This window comes from Diabrotica virgifera, chromosome 4 (assembly GCF_917563875.1).
Source record: "Diabrotica virgifera virgifera chromosome 4, PGI_DIABVI_V3a".
In the NCBI taxonomy this organism is placed as follows: domain Eukaryota; kingdom Metazoa; phylum Arthropoda; class Insecta; order Coleoptera; family Chrysomelidae; genus Diabrotica; species Diabrotica virgifera.
The window spans coordinates 208623383-208645208 of NC_065446.1; positions in this window are offsets into that span (position 1 = coordinate 208623383).

Consider the following 21826-nt stretch of genomic DNA (forward strand, 5'->3'; position numbering starts at 1 on the left):
AAGATAAAAGCAGAGAAATTGAAGAAGTAGATAAAGTCACTTATTTGGGATCAATCATGGAAAGAAAAAGATGATGCATGAAAGACATACAAGCAAGAAAAACGAAGGCACAATTCGCCTTCAACACGTTAAATAAAATCTGGCAAACAAGTGAAATAACAGAGTCAACAAAAATCAATATATTCAATACTTGTGTAAAAAGCATATTACTCTACGGAGCAGAAACTTGGAATCACGACAAAGAGGCTACAGACTTTTGTAAATAGGTCCTTAAGAAAGATCCTAAAAATTTACTGGCTTAATAAAATAACGAATGAAGAACTATGAAACGAACGAATCAAACCAGTATAATAAGAACAATCAGACAGAAGAAATGGAAATGGATCGGCCATACGTTAAGAAAAGATCCTAGTAACATCACAAGTCAAGCACTCGAATATCAACCTGAGGGGACAAGGAAGAGGGGACGACCAGATAATACTTGGAAGAAAACAGTAACTAGAGAACACAACACAACCGGCTTAAGTTGGGGGAAGTGAAAAACAGATCAAGAAACAGAGAAGAATGGAAAGAACTGGTACGCAGATTAACCAGAGAATAAACAGAAGAAGACGCGATGAGCTGGCCACCAGCCGTCTTACACCATCGGCCAAGAAAAGCAGATGCGCCCAATACTCCACCAGGAGTGATGGTCCAAGGGATAGAGATATTTGTCAAACAAGAGTAATAAAATGGCCACCACAATCACCCGACCTAGCACTTCTAGATTTCTTCCTATGGGGACAACTAAAGTCTTCTTCTTTTATTTCTTGGAGATCTTTAGATCTGTTTAATTCTAAAGTTGCCTCTCTTTAATGTCCAGGGAGGTAGATTTCCCACTATCCCTCCATATTTTGTGTGCTCTTCCGGGGGTCTTGAACCGGGCAGGTGGTTTTCTAGGTCAATTTTTATGAGTCTATTCTCATCCATTCGTCTTACGTGGTTATACCATATCCTCTTGCGCTGCCTTTCCCATCTTACAATATCTTGAATTTTGCATTGCTCTCTAATGTTTGTATTCCTTTTCCGTTCCTTCTTGTTTTCCTCACTATTGTTCTTAGGGTTTTCATTTCGGCAACCTTTAGCATCTGTTTCGTTTTGTTGGTGTCTTCGCGCACCTCTATGCCTATGTTATGATCGGTCGTATTCAAGTCTTTTAGATTATAATTTTACTATCTATGCGCAAACACGAATTTGACCAGACTATCTCCCGCAGACATCCTTACAATGTAGATGCATTGATGATCTCACTTCTCAGATCCTGTACTAGGTCATGGGTGCTTGATATATCTATGCCCAAATATCTGAATTGCATCACTTGTTCTGTGGGGTTGTTCTCAACCACTAACTTACATCTGAGAGGATTTTTTGCTATTTTCATACATTTAGTTTTGTTGGTAGAAATGTTCATAATATTTAGTTTGCGGCTTATTTGAAAGAACTGAGAGAACTGTCTCTTGTAACAAAAAGAAGAAAACTTCTGTTGGAGTGAAAGTAAAGAGAAAGATATACTCCAACAGAAGTAAGGAAAAGAAAGTGATTACTACTTATCACTCAATAGTTGTGTCTATTGTGAAAATAAAAATGAAGAGATAGTGGGGTGTGTAAAGAAAAGGGTGAAGTGGCTTCTAGGTTGAAGCCGAAGTAAGAAAATAAAAAATACTACTTTGCAGTAGTACTGAAGAAAGGGGGATTAGAAGGGATAGAAGTAGAAGTCGGAAGAGACAGAGGCAAACTGAATAGAGTTGGCTAGCTATAGATGCAAGAGAGCAACTTGACACTCAAGGATGGATACGGCTCGTTTGCATGCCTGTCGAAGAACAGTAGCTCTATATAGATAGTAATGATGACTAAAAGATGAAATAATAAAATAAGAATAATGTACTGAAAATGAATGGAGATGAATAATGACTAAAAACGAACAAAATAAATAAAACTAACTAATCATGGGCGCCATGAAAATGATCTTCGATCATTTTCCCAGGTATCTTACACTGCTTTCAAATATTAAATATATTAAACCTGTAATAATGAACATAAAGGAATAATAAAATAATTGATGTACAAAATAAATACATATTTATTAAAAATAACTACTAGATTTTTGACAATCTCTGAGTTACACAAAGTGTATATCATGTGACTCTAAAATGACATAAGTTATACAAAAAGTTGTCTCTAAGATAACAACAATAATGTTATCTGTTACAAAATTACAGGTATAAGTACCTCTCACTAACATATTATAGTGTACAAAATTACATATGTCTTCTACCAAATGGTTATAGTACGCCTGCTACGTACAACTAAAGGAAACTGACAAAGATGAAAATACTACAAATAAATAGGCCCAAGCCTCACTAAGAGAAAATACCATAATGAATAAATAAAATTAAATATACAAATGAATAAAGTGATAGTAATGAAGTAATTAATACCGAAACGATGACCTAAATTAACCGAGAAAATGCAATGAAATAAAATAACGACGAATTAACCGAACAATCGAAAGAAAGCGAATAACAAGAAAATATTTGGGAAACAAGCAAGTAATATTACAAAATAAATTTACCCGAATTACATAAACCAGTATCAAAGCAATAATAAAGTATTAAAAACCTAATTTTCTCTAGGCTTATTCCTGTGCACAAAAAGTTACCGTAGATACAAAGTTTGGGAACCAAATACAATAATATCCAAATATGTCATTAAAAAAAACAGAGGTAAATTAAACCTGGAAAAAAAATTAATTAACATGGTGCATTAAATCAAATGTCTGAAATATAAAAACCAAAAGTTACTTAATGCACAACACTAAATGTTCCCAAACGACTCCTAAAGAGGCTGCTGCTGCATCCTCAGAAATGAGCATCAGGATGATGCGGCCCCATGCCCTCCGTAGGCCCAGGTGGCAGGACGAAAAGGAGCTGGAATACTCCCAAAAAGCTTGTTCCCAAAAATGACTTACTCCCAATGTTGACTTGACTGTGGCTGTGGTGGTTTCCCTAGGTGGTCAAAGAAGGGGCTGTGACTTCATCTTATGGTTTCTCCCAAATGGCTAAAAACATTCCCAGTTTTATTTCCCATTTTAGACATTAGCAAAAAGTAAAGAGAAGAAGAAATAATTGAGGAAACTTTTTAGAAGCATTAACATAGAAAAACCGATCATTAAAATGGAACAAAAACTAAACTCAGGTAACCTTGAACTATTTTGAGTGTGAAAACATGAACAAATAATGATGAATGTGAAATTTGAATATGATTTATCTGAGGGAATATCTGTAAAAATATATAGAATTTATAAAACTATTGGATGTTCAATAAATTTAAAACCTACAGAGAAATGATAATTATTTCCAATATTAATTGAGAATTGCATATGTTTGGTTATGTCTAACCAAAAAATATATTAATATATAATTTTCCTTGAATGAATATTCAATAATCGAAATAATCTACATAAAATCCAAATAATGAGTTGACTAAGAAATTTAACAATGAACCTAATATATCAAATGTTCCATCACAAAAAAACCAGGCTATATAAAAAATTATTATGAAAAACTAAATATTTTACCGGGTTGATTCTTATCCAGATTCCATGAGGTGTTGAGTTACACATATGTTTCCATACTCCAGGCTCCAGATAACTTTTCACTTGGAAATTAACAAAAATGATTTAAATAGTTGAAATTATCAACCCGCCATTGGTATAACCGATTCGAACCACAGCTCACAGTCAAGTAAAGAGCATTCCTCTCTCATTCAGCGAGGAAGACGTCAAACTCTCACGGAACACGAATTAAATGACAAGGAACGGTTCAACTATGTTCCGCACAGTGTGACGTCACATGAGAAGTCCTTTACGAGAAATTAAAGAATTTAAATGGGAGGTCAAAAGAAAATAATTTTAAAAAATAATTAAAGCGCTAAAAATGATATTATAACGGGTGGACCGTTACACTCTGAAGATCATTTTCTAATTCGGCAGTCATTGCTGCATCATCTGCTTAACACACCATACCAATTCTATTGTTGTCTATTCTATATGAGAGATTAAGAGATGTTACTTTGTTTATAATTTTGCTCATGAGTAGGTCAAATAAGAAGCAACTTAAACTGTCGCCTTCTTTAACTCCTACCGGTGTAGGAATATTTTCAGTGAATTGGTCTCCTGCTCTAACTTTGGTTACGTTGTAGTTATTTAGGTTATGGACGATCTTTGTTATGCTGGTCGGTGATTTATTTTCTATTAATATATTTAAAATGTCTCCCAGGCGAACCCTGTCAAACGCTTTCGTCAGATCAATGAAGCAAATATACGCTGGCATGCCGAACTCTATAGCTTTTTCTTTTATTTATTTTATTATAAATACTGCGTCTATTGTAGACCGCCCCTTTGTAAAACCTTGTTGCTCTTTAGCATTAGTGATTTGCCTTTCCAGTTTGTCCTTAATAATACCCGTGAAAAGTTTCATCGTTGCATTTAAGAGGGTTATTCCTCTGTAGTTTTGTGGAAAATTATTTTTCCTTTTTTAAATATGGGAATTGTTATGCCCTTATGCCATTCCTTTGGTGTTTCTGTTTCTTTTAAATTATTTTTTAAATCGTTGCGGCAGTTTACTTGCAAGTTCGGGGCCACCATATTTTAAAAGTTCATTGGATATACCAACCGTTACAAGGTGATTTTCTGTTTTTGAGCTTCTTGGCCTTTGCTTCTTCCTCTTCGTCATTGCTTGTAGTCCTTGTAAACGTAGCCCATCTAAAGTCAATTGTCTCTAAAACAATCTGTAGATTTGGAAGATTTTAAATCGAAGAATAACAGCTTTGTGTAGGGAACTTCAGGCTAAAGTTTTTCGACACCTTAGAGAAAAGTTTGAGAGCAGCCTTTATCACTGCTTACAAAATAATGAACAAAATTTAGGAAAATAAGTTACTTTTATTTGAATATTTATGTTTTACGAAAAAAATCTTTAATTCTAGTCCACAACTCCGGAATATCAATTGGTGCATAGGTCTAGTTCTTTCAGCATTCCCCATATGTAGACATCAGGTGGCACTAGAACTGGTGAGTGGCGATCTTCCAAAATAATCACGCTGTATTCGAAGAGATTCCCTGGCCGTGCGACAGGTTGCCTTGTCCTACTGAAACCATTGTTTATTTTAAGCTTGGATCGTTTTCGCGATCTTTTCCGTATAGGAGAAAATGGCACTCTACGATAAAAAATTTCTCTGCAAAACTGAGAGTCATCCTGAAGGAAATTAACACGACATTCACATGCGTTATAGCGACGTTCTAAACCACTCAGTATGTTTCGGCGCATGGCACATACAAATTTGAGGCATACGAAATTAAGTACTGTTTTCTATTGCCGCATTCCGTTGTATGTGTTGTCATTCGGATTTTGAATAATAGTAGCTTATGTTCACTTCCTATTACTACCGATGATAGTTCCCTTATGTTAAAAATATGGAAGGGAAGTAGCTCCATATTTATAAAAATCATTGATCTTTTTTGGTATTTTAAAAGCTATATTTGTGTTGTTCTTTGTGAGAAGGTATTAATAATTATTAATTCATTTATGCTTCAGAAGTCCGTCTAGTCCTGTCGCCATAGGGGTACAACGGCCTCCTTAATGCAGATGGACTTACCCAAGTTTTTTTGTGTACATATTTTGACCCATATTTTTTGGGTAACAGTTGATCCGGATGTCGATAAGATTGTTATAAACAAAGAACTAGAGGAATTAAATAAAAGCGATTTTTCGTAAAACAAAACATTTTTTTTGTATTTTTTGGGTGATTTTTGAAAAATTGCAATTTTTGTACCCGAATAACTTTTAATTAAAAAATAAAATAGGAATTCTGCTTACTGCATTGGAAAGTTTAAGTCAAATTCTATCGGCTTCGATTATATGCATTGCTAAAAATTAATTTTTTTATTGTTAAACAAAGCTATAAACACGTAGTGTTTCCCGTGCCCAATTAGTACATTCTTTAACGGTAAAATATTGCAAAACCTCTAAATTTTAAAGAACCGCTTGGATTCACATGAAATTTGGCGTACACATAGCTAACAAGTCAAAGAAAAAAAGTGATATTGTGCCAATATGTGCTTTTGCCCCGGGGGTGGTTTTCACCCCCTCTTGGGGGTGAAAAAACATTCGTCCAAAGTAAGTCCAGAAATGGATAAACTGACTAATTTTAAGTAACTTTTGGTCTATAGAGTTTTTTCAGTAACTCAATACTTTTCGAGTTATTTGCCAGTGAATATGTTCATTTTTTCAACAAAATAACCTCGGTTTTAGACGGTTTTTCGCAAATAACTCAAATAGTGTAAGTATTTTGTCAAAAAAACATTCTTAGCAAAAATAAAGCGTATAAAAAATTTAAAAAGATGGTGTATATATCACGTCTCTATATCTAGTAGAAGCAGAGTTATAGCTAAGTAAAAATAGGTTTATATTCGTCAAATTCCAAATGGAATACTTTAACGTGAAATAACCAAAAATGAAGCACATTTCGGGGAAAACTCATTACAACTTATTTAAGTGTTTAAAAAAAGCTTCATTTTTGTTTTTAAAAAAAATTCTAGCGTCAAAAGTAAACAAGTTACGCTCAAAATAATGTTAGTCCCTTTTTTTTGGTAAAAAAATCAGGAAAATCGCCCCTTAATTAGTATCTGAAATGAACTTAATCTTTACGACTTCACAAGTTTCTTGACTTGTGTATGTATTGTTTATATATTATCTGTAAGTTTCATCAGTTCAAAGTCCTTATTTTTGAAAGGGCGGTAGTTAAAAGTGGTTGAACGAGTCACTAATCACGAATGTATGCAAATTTAGAAGCACCAAATCTTAATAAATTTTTTTCTAACAGACAAACAAAAAAATACATGATATTCAGAAAAGCAATGCTGACTTTTTTTGTTTTTCGAGATTTTTGGTATCTCTAACAATTTTTAAGTTATTTTGAAAAAAAAATCATAATTTGCAAAATTAAAATTTTTAAAAATTTTACTTTAAAACCAAATTTTTTTAAAAATAAGTACTTTGAATCGATGAAACTTACAGATCATATAAACACAACATAAGTAAAATAATTTGTGGAGCGGTAACGATTAATTTTATTTAAGTTGCTAATTAGAGGGTGGTCTTCCCGATATTTTTGCCAAAACAAAAGGGACCAACTTTATTTTGAGCGTAACTTGCTTAAATTTAATGCTAGGAACTTTTTATAAAAACAAAAATAAAGCTTTTTTAAACACTTTAAAGAAGCTATAATACGTTTTCCCCAAAAAGTGCTCCAAAAAGTGCTTAATTTTTTGGATATTTCACTTCGAAATATTCTATTTGAAATTTGGTGAATATGAATCTATTTTTCATTGGCTATAACTCTGGTTCTACGAGGTCCAAAGACCTAACGCGTATACCTTTTTTTTACTTTTTTTACAGGCTATATTTTTGTTTAGAAACATTTTTTTCGACAAAATAATTTTGAGTTATTTGCGAAAAACCATCTAAAAATATAGTTATTTTGTTGAAAAATGAACATATTCACTCGCAAATAACTCGAAAGGTGTTGACTTGGCGAAAAAGCTCTATAGAAGAAAAGTTACTTAGAATTAGTCAGTTTATCTATTTCCAGACTTATTTTGGACATATATTTTTTCACCCCCGAGATGGGGTGAAAGTCACCCCCAGGGCAAAAACACACATCGGCACAATATCACTTTTTTTTCTTTGACATGTAAGCTATGCGTATGCCAAATTTCATGTCTATCCAAGCGGTTCTTTAAAATTTAGAGCAAAAACCGTGAAAGAATACACTAAATGCATGCGTTTTGTACGTATTCTACGTAGATTTCTGTATGAGCGCCTACTCGTTCGAATTTAAAAGAGAAATGCATTTGAAACATCATTCAAGCACTATGTATTTATAGCTTTGTTTAACAATAAAAAAAATATTTTTACCAATGAAAATACCAATGAAAAACCGATAGAATTGGACTAGAACTTTCAAATGCGGTAAGCAGAATTGGTATTTTATTTTTAATCAAAAGTTATTCCGGATCCAAAATTGCAATTTTTCGGTTTTTTGAAAGTTCAACCGCGTTTATGTCGAAAACTATGCATCCTACGAAAAACTTGTAAAAAAAAATGTTTGCTTAGAATGATCCAAAAAATACAAAAAAATGTTTTGTTTTGCGAAAAATCGCTGTTATGTGATTCCTCAAGTTCTTTGTTTATAACAATCTTATCGACATCCGGATCAACTGTTACCTAAAAAATTCGTGTTCTACAGGTCAAAATACATAAAAAACTTGGGTAAGTCCATCTGAATAGAGGAGGCCGTTGTACCCCCTGGTGATAGGACTAGTCAGAAAATCACCTGATATAATCTGATTAATTAAGAATAATTATTAACAGGCAAAACTAGAAGGAAAAGTGTAAAAAATTACAACATAGTTAGGAAGATTTTTGATTTCATTGAAAAGTTTATTCATCCACATTTGTCTTACTCTAGTTTCTTTACAAATTTTGTCTTTTCCATCTGGATAGAAACTACTCTAAGGGTATATACATTTCACGTTTTAATAAAGTACGTTTATTTAAACGCTCGCATAATTTTTGTCGTAAAAGTAAATTATGTACCTGGTAAGTTTACCAGTATCTTAATTTCAAAGTTTCTGTCTGGGAGTTTTGGAAGTTCTCAGTTATATGTGACGAATTTTGTTACAAGGACGCTAAAAGAAAAACAAGAAAACATTTTATAACCATCCCGCATCATACGACGCTACAATTTTATTACGTTTATCACTGGAAACTTCTAAGAAAATAGACAAACAAAATAAGATAAAGTGTAGCACACGAGAGAGTGCATGATATACTATTGTATTTATTATCCTGCATGAAACGTACTTCCGAAAAACTGCAGTTTTTTTTATATTCGATGAAAAAATGCTTACAATAATTCATCAAAATAATTGCAATTTATTTTTTTGGAAAAATACCTACTGTTCGCCTATTTTAACCCTTAACCACTGACGTATGGTGTGTCATATCTTGCCGAAAATATATTTTGTTGTAAAACGTGTTTTATAGAAGATTTCTAGAACACCATCTGTGTACCTTCAAGTGGTGTGCAATTGTACCTGCTCCCAACTGTTGCAGTTTTAGTGTGGTTTAGTCCAGGGGTCGGCAAGTAATTTTATGTGGAGTCCGGATACTAGAAGAAAATTTAAACAAGGTCCAGAAAAAAAATACAAATGATTTCAATTATTAATGTCAACATATTTATTATTTTGGTACATTCTTAATGATAAAACAAAAGACCTTAAATTAATGCAAAAAATTGCACCGACGGTCTTGAGCTAGTTGTTTGTGGTCTGGTTCTCGAGTCGAACAGCAAATTTGAAGTGTATCTTCGAGGTGGGCGTCCGTTAATCGGGAGCGATATTTGTTTTTCAAAAATTTCATTTTTGAGAAAGACGTTTCGCACGTGTACGTTGAGCCAAACATAGTGGTCAAATTTATTGCAAATTGTCTGCAATTTTCATATTTTGCTGGCACATGTTTGGCCCAAAATTCTTTGGCAGATACCGATTTATAAACGAGCAAGGACAAATCTTCTTGTAATTCAATAATCTCCATTTCAAGTAATGATTTTGACACAATAAACAGCTTAGCAGGCCACATCTGTCCATTCTGCAGCTGCATCAACTTCAAATGGTGATTTTAGAAATGAAGATGGTTTGGTTACCTGTGCAAAGTCTTGGAATCTTGAAGCAAATTCGCTCCTAAGATCGCCCAGAAATTTCTCGAACACTACAATGTCTTCTGCGGAGTACTCCTTATTTTTATTATATTCAAGAATAGTTGTAAAATTAATGAATGCTTGTTGTGCAATATATTTTTCAAAGTTATCCAGCTTACGACGAAAAGCAGACACGCTTTGTATCAGATCACATACTAATTTTCCATCTCCTTCTGACTCTGTCGCATTCAAATATTTTAGAATATCTGCAATCTGAATATTTGTTATTTACTCAAAATATGCCATGGCTCCCTGCGTATCTATATTTTGTAAGAACGAGATCACAGGTTCTTTTATTGGCCAGAAACGTTCAATAACTTGACCTTTACTTAACCAACGAACATTATTGTGTTGTAGTGAGTCAGAATATGCTGAGTCACATTCTGAAAGAAACTCCTTGAAATGTCGGTGCTGAAGAGCAGAATAAGCTCTTAAAATGAATTAACTTCACTAAACTGTCCATGACTTCTTTAAGTCTAGCACTAAATTTTCCACAAAGGGCTGCCTGTTGTATTATGCACTGATATGTTATTAAATTTGAATTTTATCCCTGATCCTATTTACTACACCTTTTTCTTTGTCAATCATTGATGGGACCACATCAGTAGAAAGCGAAATCATTTTATCATAACTGATGTTAGATTTAGAAATCAATTATACATCAATAACCTTGAATAAATCTTCTGCTCGAGTGTTACCGTTCAGCATCAATATTGTTAGTAACTCTTCCCTAAAAATCTGACACTCAATATCAAGAAATCTAACAAAAACAGACATTTGTTCATCATCAACAATGTCAAAAACTAAACTTTGACAGTCTTTGAGCTACAAACTTTAAGCAGTGTTTACGTTTCTATAGTTGTTAAAAGCAGTAAAATGTATTCTTTCGCTATTAGTATGGCAGCAAATTCATCCAGTTGTTCTACCTTTAAGAGGAAAGTACCATTTTACTATTTTTGAGTTACTAATACCCAAGTTTTTTTTAATTCAGTTTATGAAAGGTTTTGTACTAACCTCCACCATTTTCTTAATATTATGTATGTATCATAATTTTCTTGAACAAATAAAGTTTATTTTATTTTTGTAGTAATATTTTATTTGACCGAGCTATTAGGCTATTGATTATGTTCAAAATAAGAGAGCTAAAAGGAACTACAACGTTAATGGGATTTTATTATTTCATATTGTCAACGGACCTCTAAATTTGAAAAACCCGCGGAGTGCTACCATTTGAATGGGTGCGTTTTTGAGAAAGGGGTGAATTAGTCCCTAGGTACAGGGTGAATTAGGGTGAGCTCTATGCACTTTTAGTACAAACACGTCTAGTTTCAAAGTTCGCCGCTTACAGCAATTTTTTGCCATTTTTCCCATTATTTCGCAAACATTGTTCTGTAACTTTTTTCTACGCATCTCTAGGTATATGCAATGGTAAACTTAATAGAGAGATAAGTCAATTACCTTTAAAATGGTATATTGTATAAGGTTGTACGACTATTTTTAAGCAAGTTATGCTTTTTCAAGATTTTATACTTTTATGATTTTTGATATTATTTATGATTATTTTTAGAATTTTTCATTATGAATTTTTTTCTTGTACATTCAGGTATATATACATTGTGAAATAAAAAAAGCATATTTTTTCTACTTTAAAATGGTGTACTGCAAAAAATTCTAGGACTATTTTTAAACAAGATATCCGTAGGATATCCAAGGGTGTCCGTAATTTAAGAAAAATTTTAAAATTTTTTATTTTTTTCAATTAAAAGAATATAATGGCATATTATAATATAATTTTTAATTCCAAATAACTTTTCTTAATAACTCCTTTCGATATTGTGAAATATGAAGCTACTTTACTCTTGAGCGAAATTCATATTTTTTAACATACCTCGTACACTATTGACAAAATTTTATATCTGATATATATCTTAGGTTTTAGACTATGCAGGGAATTTTATAAGAAATAACTTTTTTTCATAAAGGTAATAATAAAAAAGTTTTCCACATGGTTCCAGCTTAGTGGGACCTATTGCATGTGTATGTGACATTTTGAAAAAGCATAATATCTTGTTTAAAAATAATCCTAGAGTTTTTTACAATACACAGTTTTAACGTAAATAAAATAAGTTTCCTTTTTTGTTGCACAATGTATATAAAATATACAATAAATATACAATAAAAAAAGTTATAATGAGAAATTTAAAAATAATCTTAAAATATATCAAAAATCATTAGAAGTATTCCACTTTGAAACACCATATATTGCTTAAAAATGGTCACACAGCCTTTTACGATAGACCATTTTAAAGATAATTGATCTTTATTGCTATTAAATGTAACATGGCATATACCTATAGCTGCGTAGAAAAAAGTTACAGAACAATGTTTGCGAAATGACAAGGAAAATGTGCCAAAATCGCTGTGAGTGGCGAACTTTAAAAAATCATAATTTGGAAACTATAAAGCATAATGACTTATAGTAAACGTCACTTTAAAGAAAAAGGATGAAAGTTTTTTTTCTGTGAAGCAATGCCTATACCTATATCCCCGTGGAAAACAGTTATAAGGCAAGAAACAAAAATGCTACCTTTGGTGTTTCTTTCTTGCTTTTCTTTTGAATATATTTTTGTAAAAAAAAAATATTTTTGACTTTAAAATGTGATATTTCTATAGTAAATTTAACCTGAAACAATTTTCCTGTAGACATATTTGCACCAAATGTGCATAGAACTCACCCTAATTCGCCCTGTGCCTAGGGACTAATTCACCCTTTTCTCAAAAACGCACCCCTTTAAATGGTAGCACTCCGCGGTTTTTTCATACTGAGAGGTCCGTTGACTATATGAAACAATAACACCCCATTAACGTTGTAGTTCCTTTCTAAAATACATAATCAATAGCCTATATGTTGGGAGTATCTGTGAGAGAACATATACGAAGCGAGGACGTGCGAAGCAGGATGAAAGTTGGAACCACAACTTACTGGAGACACATTGAAAACAGATATAATCATGTGTACATAAAAAGACGAAGAAGCAGAAGAAGAAGAAGAAGAAGAAAAAAGAATGTGTGTGTATTTTGTACGCACGTAAAAAGTTATACTTCTATTATTAAACTAATTATTAAACAAATTATTAAACTAATTTTAATACTTACTACTTTCCAAAAATTTTTATTAAAGCAATACGAAAAATTAAAAAAATAAAAGAATAAAACACACACAAACATATTGAAAAATGAAACCAAAGAAATTATTTCTGAACAATTGTTGAGAAAATTTTAACTAAATACGTATTTTATGAAAAAAAAATATAACAAATATACGTACAATCATAAAATGTATAAAAAAAATAAAAAAATAAATAAAAATTTCCATTGGGAATTGAACCTGCCTCTATCATGTTTAGATTATTTTGAACTAACCCCACGCAGAATTTAACTACCGAGACATTGTGAATGACGTGGGAAGCTATACCTAGCAACTAAACGTTTAAAAAAATTTTTGACAGTTTGTTGCTTATTCTGTTGGTTTAATCAAATAAGTTTGATTCTTATGGAATTAAAATACGACAAAATATAGACTAAAAAAAGCAATATATTAGAATGACATTTTTGTTGGTAATCAAATTATGTAAATCAAAGCATTACCTCTACTAGCTAGGTAGGTACATTTTCCAAATAGGTATTTACCTTATTTGTAATTTTTTATTACAATACTGAAACATTTAAAATAAGGTACGTACCTGTTGCTTTTAAACACTATTTAAAAAGTCACTGCAATAACTTGCTTTTTGTCTCTGTCCTCACAACAATAAAAATTATAGTCTAAGAGATGGAGCCGAAAAATCATCGTCATAAGTAATATGGAGTTTGGCATGTGAAATGTGTCTATTGTATATTGATAACTATGACCTCTTTCAGGCTGACACCTCAGTGGATACAGGAAATAGCAATAAGGGATGAAAGGGGAAAGGTAGTGTAGTCTTTAAACGTTTTCACCTCCTATTTTGTTAAACCTCCATCGATTTGCATGAAAATTAGTGACTAGTTAGAACATACCTCATGAAATAAAAATGATTTGGTGCCAACTTGTACTTTTACCCTGGGGGTGGATACCACCTCTCCTCGGGGTGAAAACGATTTTATTAAAAATAACCCCACAAATCGATAGAGGGACAAATTATAAGTAAAATTTGATATATCATATTACTAAAATAAATCAATACTTTTTGAGTTATTAAAGATCAAAGATTTGTCTGTTTAAGAGCACCTGCGTGAAGTTACGGATGATAAAAAGAACATATTAATTAATTGTATGTTACTAAAATATTATTTTTATATTATTTCGATATTATAAATTTAACAAAAGTGTATTCGAATATGTCAAATATACCCATTATTGGACATCCCCAGTTTCTAGACATATTCAGTTTATAATGAAAAAAAAACAATTAAAAATATCGAAACAATATAAAAATAATATTTTACTAACATACAATTAATTAACATGTTCTTTTTATCATACGTAACTTCACGCATATTATGCTCTTAAATAGACCAATCTTTGATATTTAATAACTCAAAAAGTATTGATTTATTTTAATAACATGATATAATTTTACTTAAAATTTGTCCCTCTATCGGTTTTTACGGTTATTTTTAATAAAATAGTTTTCACCCGCGGGAAGGGGTGGTATTCACCACCAGGGTAAAAGTGCAAGTGGCACCAAATCAGTTTTGTTTCTTGAGGTATGCTCTAACTCAGTGGTTTCCAACCTTTTTGTACCAGCGCCCCCTTTAAAAAAACAAAAAATTTTTGGGCCCCCTTAATTTCTCTAACAATCTAATTTCATAAATACTCAACCGATATTATAATTTATTTAATGCGCTACAAAATAATATACAATATCATCTAAAAATATACATAAAAAATAATAAAATTTGTTTTTAATAGTATTTACCCCATTTTTAAACTGATTTTTAGACATTTTGTTACAATTTCCTACTTGTAATAAACAATTGTTACAGCTTCATGCCCCCCTTGCAACAGTCTCGCGCCCCCGTAGGGAGGCGCGCCCCACAGATTGGAAACCACTGCTCTAACTAGTCACCAATTTTCATGCAAATCGATGGAGGTTTAACAAAATAGGAGGTGAAAACCTTTAATGACTGCACTAACTTTCCCTTTTCATCCGTTATTGCTACTTCCTGTATCCACTAAGGTGTCAGCCTGAAAGGGGTCATAATTATCAATGTACAATAGACAAATTTCACATTCCAAACTCCATATTACTTATGACGATGATTTTTCGGCTCTAGCTCTCCGTCTACTAATATACACAACATTTTGTATATCCATAATCTCCAATTGAACAATTATTGGCAGATGATTTTAACACCTAATCAGATCCCGTATAAAGTTTCATACCATACTGACAGTGTGCGCATGCGCCCAGTAAAAATAAAAATTTACCCTCGTGCCTAAAGAAGTATAACTTCAAAAATATTACACAAAGATATTCAGTATTTTGTATTAATTTCAAAAGAAGAAAATATAAAAGGTTATCTTCTATTAGAGATAAAATAAGTTCACGACATTTTAAGAAAAAACCCGACCACAACATAGATATTACTGTAAAATTTGCCTAATTACGTAATAGTACTGGATCCCGCATATTAAAAAAAAGTTTAATAGCAAGCTGAAAATTTGTTAGTAGCATAACGATTTCTAGTCGGACAAACTTTGATGTATGGGAACACTGGAACAGGGGAGTTTTAATTGTGGAACGTGATTTTAATTTATTCAATAGCATGTTTTCCGAAAAAATGTTTGTCGGACAAATATGTTGGGCATTTTAATAAGACCGACACGTAGAACATGTCAAATGACAGGAATTATATTGGTGGTATATAGCAGTCTGATTTTTGCATGAGAGTTTAATGAAAGGGTAATACGTCAATTGGAAGTTCTGTCCGACAAAATACATGGGATGGTTTCATAGACTGACGTTCGAAACCTGTAACCTGTTCCACAATTAAAACTTCCCCTGTTCCAGTGTTCCCGTATATCAATGTTTGTCCGACTAGACACCGTTAAGATATTAACAAATTTTCAGCTTGATATTAAAACTTTTTTTTGGCTCGCGAGATCCAGGCTATAACTTTAATAAATTAACCAAAACTGATGTAAATCGTGCAAGAAATGTCTTAAAATTAAGTAATCGGGATAATTGAAGAGTTCCGTACTTCAAGCTTTGTACACCGAGAGAAAAAAATTCTTGACATAAAGAAACTTTATTAATATTTAAGAAGGATCGACTTGGCATATTGCCTAAGAAATATATCTTTGTATGTAAGATATAATTTTCTAAAATATTTCAAATAAATTCTACTATAGCCAAAGAAATATATCTTAAACATGATTGAACCATCACTTTCTGGCAAACTTCAAACCCATTTATCAGAAAGAAATTACACTTGATGTTAATTAATTTTATTAGTCATAAAAATATATTTTCTACACATTACAAAACTATTCTTTCTGAGCAATAATATTTCTTAGTAAGGAATATTATTATTTTACTATTAATAATTAATGTATTTAATGTTAAGAAATATATTTCGCAGAGATAAACGTATATTTAGAGTTAATATTTCTTGAAAATAAAGTGATATTACATACGGGGAAATAAATCATTGTGTTAAGGTAAAATCATTATTTATTAGTAAAACAAGATATAAAACGTTATTATTACATAAAATATTTTGTCCACTCTTCAAACCACTGGCTTCTACACAACAATAAAAGGATGGAGAGGCACCTTCTTTTGTTAATAGCACTTTGTATATCAGCAATTCACTAAAACAAAATCGTTATGTAGAAAGAGTAAACTTACTTTAATAAAAAAATTTTTATAAAGATATCTATAGATATTAATTTTGACAAATTTAGGAAATACAAAAAAACAAATACACGGCCCCACATAAGAACTATTAATACTAATAATAATCAGTCATATTTAGTTCAAACATGGCATTATTTAACCTACACATCTTTGTTTATTTTTTTCTTTTTGTTAATGAAATATTAATTATAATATTAACTCACGCAATAAACATTGTTTAGCAAAAACAAGAGGGAAAATACAACCAATGTAAAACATTGAAGCAGACATAATAATATGTAATTTTCTTATAAGTAATCTAAAAGAGACAGCGTACCTAATCATTAAGAAATTTTATTACGAGAAAGTATTATTAGTTTAGATCTAAGTCATTTAATACATATTAACCAATTCACGGTTTTCGGCAATAATATTTCTTAACCATAAACATATATTTCTTTTAGACTAACTGATTTCTTTATCTCAAATAAATTAACAGAAAACATCCTCAGCGTTGCAACCGCCATGTTTGATATAGCGTTGTATTGTATATTTTTTTAGAAGACGATACATTCAAGAAACCTATTATAGTTGATACATAAGTATACACATTTTTAAAAAGGTACTTACATGTATGAAGTTCTACCATTTCTGGAAGGCCCCGCAGTTGGTTAATAAATCCTTTCTTAATATTGTTCTGAAGCTATATATTATATCATTCTGTCCCAGCTTTAAATTGTGGCATATTTCCCAGTTAGAATAATAAGCTCCTTTGTTTCAGAGTCGTCCATCATTATACCTAAAAAGCATATAAAGATACTATTATGTTGCTTTTTTAACCATTCGGATACGCAACAATATTATTATTACATCTGAAATTACACAATTTACTTTTATTTAATACATGTACGTACCTTCAAAGTTTCCGTTAATTATTAAAGAACACCAATAAATTCAACATCCATCTATATGAACATGAACATATCACGCCATCTTGACAAACACTGACGACTAAATAATCATAAATATTTAATCTGCGCAATTCTTTTGTGGAAGAAAATCTCTTTGCAAGTAACATGACGAAGTTTTTATTTTATAACCACAGTTACTACAGAGGGTATTTCTGAAGAATTATTTCTTGTGGTTTAAAATATTTATTTGATTGCAAGAAAATTTCTTGTTTACAAATATAAATATGGATTAACTTAACATTATATTTCTTATACTGCAAAATATTTGTAGTTTTCAATTTAAGAAATAAAAACTTTAGGATAAGAAAATTAAATGTAACCATTAATGCATTTCTTAGTATTGAAGAAATTATCTGTAAGAAATTATTGAGTTGTGTTTAAAAAACTCGTTTCTTTATATGTGAACCGGTGTGTTTAAGTTAATAGGATATGTTAACTTTTAAGAAATATTGCCCAAAGAAATCGGTGTTTTAGGAGAAAAGAAAATGTTCTCTCGGTGTATGGTTTACTTCACGATTACTTTATTTTGTCAGTTTATAGTTTTAGCAAATGAATAAATAATTGCTATAGTGTCGTTCTTGCGACATAAAACTATCTAGATACATTTTCAAAATCTTTACGTCATGAATAGCAATTTATTTTAGATTTAAGACTAAAAGCCAACGAAATCTCTAATTAAAACTTAACTTCCGTCTAGCCCTTTGCCAATGTTCTGTTTTCTTTTTTAAAACTTTTTACGTTCATACCTTCTACCTACCAGACTAATAGTCTAATATTTGCCTCACAATTATTCTTGATCATTAGCGATAGCAATTCAACCTGATTTCTTTGTTTTCTAAAGCAGCAGTTCTTTTATTCGAGTCTATGAGGACAAAGAAAATGTAGTTATCGATTTTGCTACCATTTTCAACAATCTTGTGTTTGATTATTATTTAGGTCACTATTATTACGGAATTAACTACTAATGGCAAACACTGAAAAAATTATTCTGACAAATTCTTTTTATGCTTGAGATTAGGCCTATCATTGAGGCAAGACTGAGTTTAAAAATCTTTGAATGATGCATTACTTATCGAAAAGATGTAACAATTGAAGACCTAAGTGGAACAAGGAGGTATGTAACATTTTCTAAAATTTTGAGTTTCTTATTGAAGTATGTAACTTCACTATCATATGATATTTATAATACTTTACCTCTAAAAAGCTTAATAAGAGATATTCTAGTGAATGAAGGAGGTATGTAACATGTAAACTACGATTCTTGAATGGAAGCAGGAGGTATGACCCATTTTTCGTCGTTTTCAGATTTAAATTGTTGATAACTCGAAAACTATCAACTTTGGAGAAAAATTACACAGGACTTTTTTGTTTCCAATGATCAAAAAAACCTAAAATAATGTACCCAGGTTGAAAAAATTGGTTTTTAAATTTGTTTAAAAATTTTTTTCTTAATAAATACAGCTAAATAACTTCGAAATTATAATCAGCATTTCTTAAGTGCTTCAAAACGCAAAAATATACAGGGTGTTCCATTTGAAATAAGAAAATTCATTAGATTTCCAGAAAAACGGAAGTTCTGACAATAATGTAACTGCCAATATTATATAGGTCGCATTAGAAAACCATTTGTCACCAAAATCTATAAAAAAACGTGCAAGCTGTTTCCGAGGTAATTGAGGCTTTCCATACATAAAACTCACTCTGTATAATGTACAATCGGTTTTGTAGTAAATATTTTGAGCAATCTAATGTCGTACCTGTCCAGACCAACTAACTCCAAGCAGTGAAATAGTAATGTATGTTTTTTTTTGTTTTGATTCTGGCCTTAACCATTTCTAGAGGGGTTAGACAGGGCTGTATTTCTTTCGCCACTGCTTTTCAACCTGTATACGGATCAAATATTTCTAGAGGCACTGGAAGAGTACAATGAGGGCATCAATATTAATGGCGTACCAATAAATAATTTTCGATATGTAGATGATACTGTTATACTGGCCGATAACATCGAAGATTTACAGATGATGCTAAATAGAGTACATAAAACAGGCAACCGATTTGGACTGAAGATCAATAGAAAGAAAACTAAATTTATGGTGATCAGTAAAAAAAACATTCAACATATCGACCTGAATATTGAAGCCGAACGTATTGAAAGAGTACACCGATTTAAATATCTGGGATATACAGTAAACGATAAGTGGGATTAGTAGAGATTAGGATCTGAATTGAAAAAGCAAGATCAAAATTCATAAAAATGGCATAAAAATGGCATAAAATTCGTAAGCATCCGCAACCTAAGCGTTAACCTCCGATGGCGCGCCACGAAATGCTACGTACTCTCTACGCTACTTTACGGAGTAGAAGGGTGGACGTTAACAGCAGCAACTATAAAGAAGTTAGCGGCACTAGAAATGTGGCTGTATCGACGCATACTGAGAATACCTTGGACATAGTGACCAACACAGAGGTATTGAGACGAATGGGTAAAGAGGTGGAATTGTTAACAACTGTTAAAAGGAGGAAAGCGTCATACCTGGGCCATGTGTTCCGTAATGATAAGTACAGTCTGCTACAGCTTATCGTGGAAGGTAAGATTGAAGGTAGAAGAGGTTTGGGCAGAAAGAAGAAATCCTAGCTGAGAAACTTGAGAGAATGGTTTCAAATACCAGAAGCTGCGAACATAATACATGCGGCACAAAACAGAGAAACCTATCGTTTGATGGTCGCCAACCTTCGGTAGAAGACGGCACATAAAGAAGAAGAAGATTCTGGCCTTGGTTTAGAACCTTTAGCCACATAATTACATATAAAATTTTTATTCGTTCATAAGTACAAAATTGTCCAGTATACACTTAAAAATAAAGAACAATAAAAAATAAAGCTTACAAATAACAATGTCTACTTACTATGTTAATAAATACAACTATGCTAATTTTTTTTTATTTTTCCTCACTACTGTAGGAACTAAATCCGATTGATCCTCTCGGAGATTTAGAACCTCTTAGTGATTTTTTTTTAATATTTTGGTACTATATCAAAGGTTTTTTGAAAGCTATAACGCATACGTAAATATGTTTTATAAACTCAAAGATCTTTTGTAAGAGTATTCGCATGAAAGATCATGGTGTTTACAGGTATATAGATACAGTGCTGGCAAAAAAATCTTTACAAAGAGAATAAAACGCGCAAATCAAAATAATTAATATTTTAAATTTACAAATTAATATTTTGTCAGGAATAAACCACAAAATTGGCTTACTCTGTACACTATAATAGATATGCACAGGTAGACCGCATAACCGGGGAAGATCGCACACTACCTATAGTAGCACAGATATTTTGATATTGTAGTTTACAATATATTCTAAATCTGTTTGATACCTTTTCTTAAAAGGGCAAAAATTGTCAATTTTAAGTTATAAAACTAATCAAATATACGATTTCTCCTACATCTTTGCTATTTATCTTTTTAATACCTGAACTGGCCTATTATATAAACCTAACCTTTTTCCCACTATGTGTGTACGTAATGAAATTAATTTCAAATGAACAGGAACACGCGAACCTTTTGTGAAGCACAATGAAAATTGTGTAATTCTCCCTAGGTACATTTTAATTTATACTTACGGTACGTAAGTTTTTAAATTTCTTTCGTAATTAACAGGTAATTTTTCCAAAATATACTATCACATTTTTATAGTTTGATTTAATATCTTATAGTAAACATTGAATTACTTTTGCTCCAAATTTTAAAGAACCGCATGGCTTGACATGAAATTTGACATTCACATAAGTAACATGCCAAAGAAGAAAAGTGATATTGTTCCGATGTGTGCTTTTGCCCTGGGGGTGACTTTTACCCCTTCTCGGCGGTGAAAATATATACATTCAAAATAAGTCCGGAAATGGATAAACTGACTAATTCTAAGCAAATTTTGTTCTATAGAATTGTTTTACTAAGTTAATACTTTTCGAGTTATTTATGAGTAATGTTTCAATAAAAAAAATGTTTTTAGGCGGTTTTTTGCAAATAACTCAAAAAGTAAGTACTTTACCGAAAAGAAATTCTTATAAAAATATAGCCTCTAAAAAACTAAAAAAAAAAATGGTGTACGT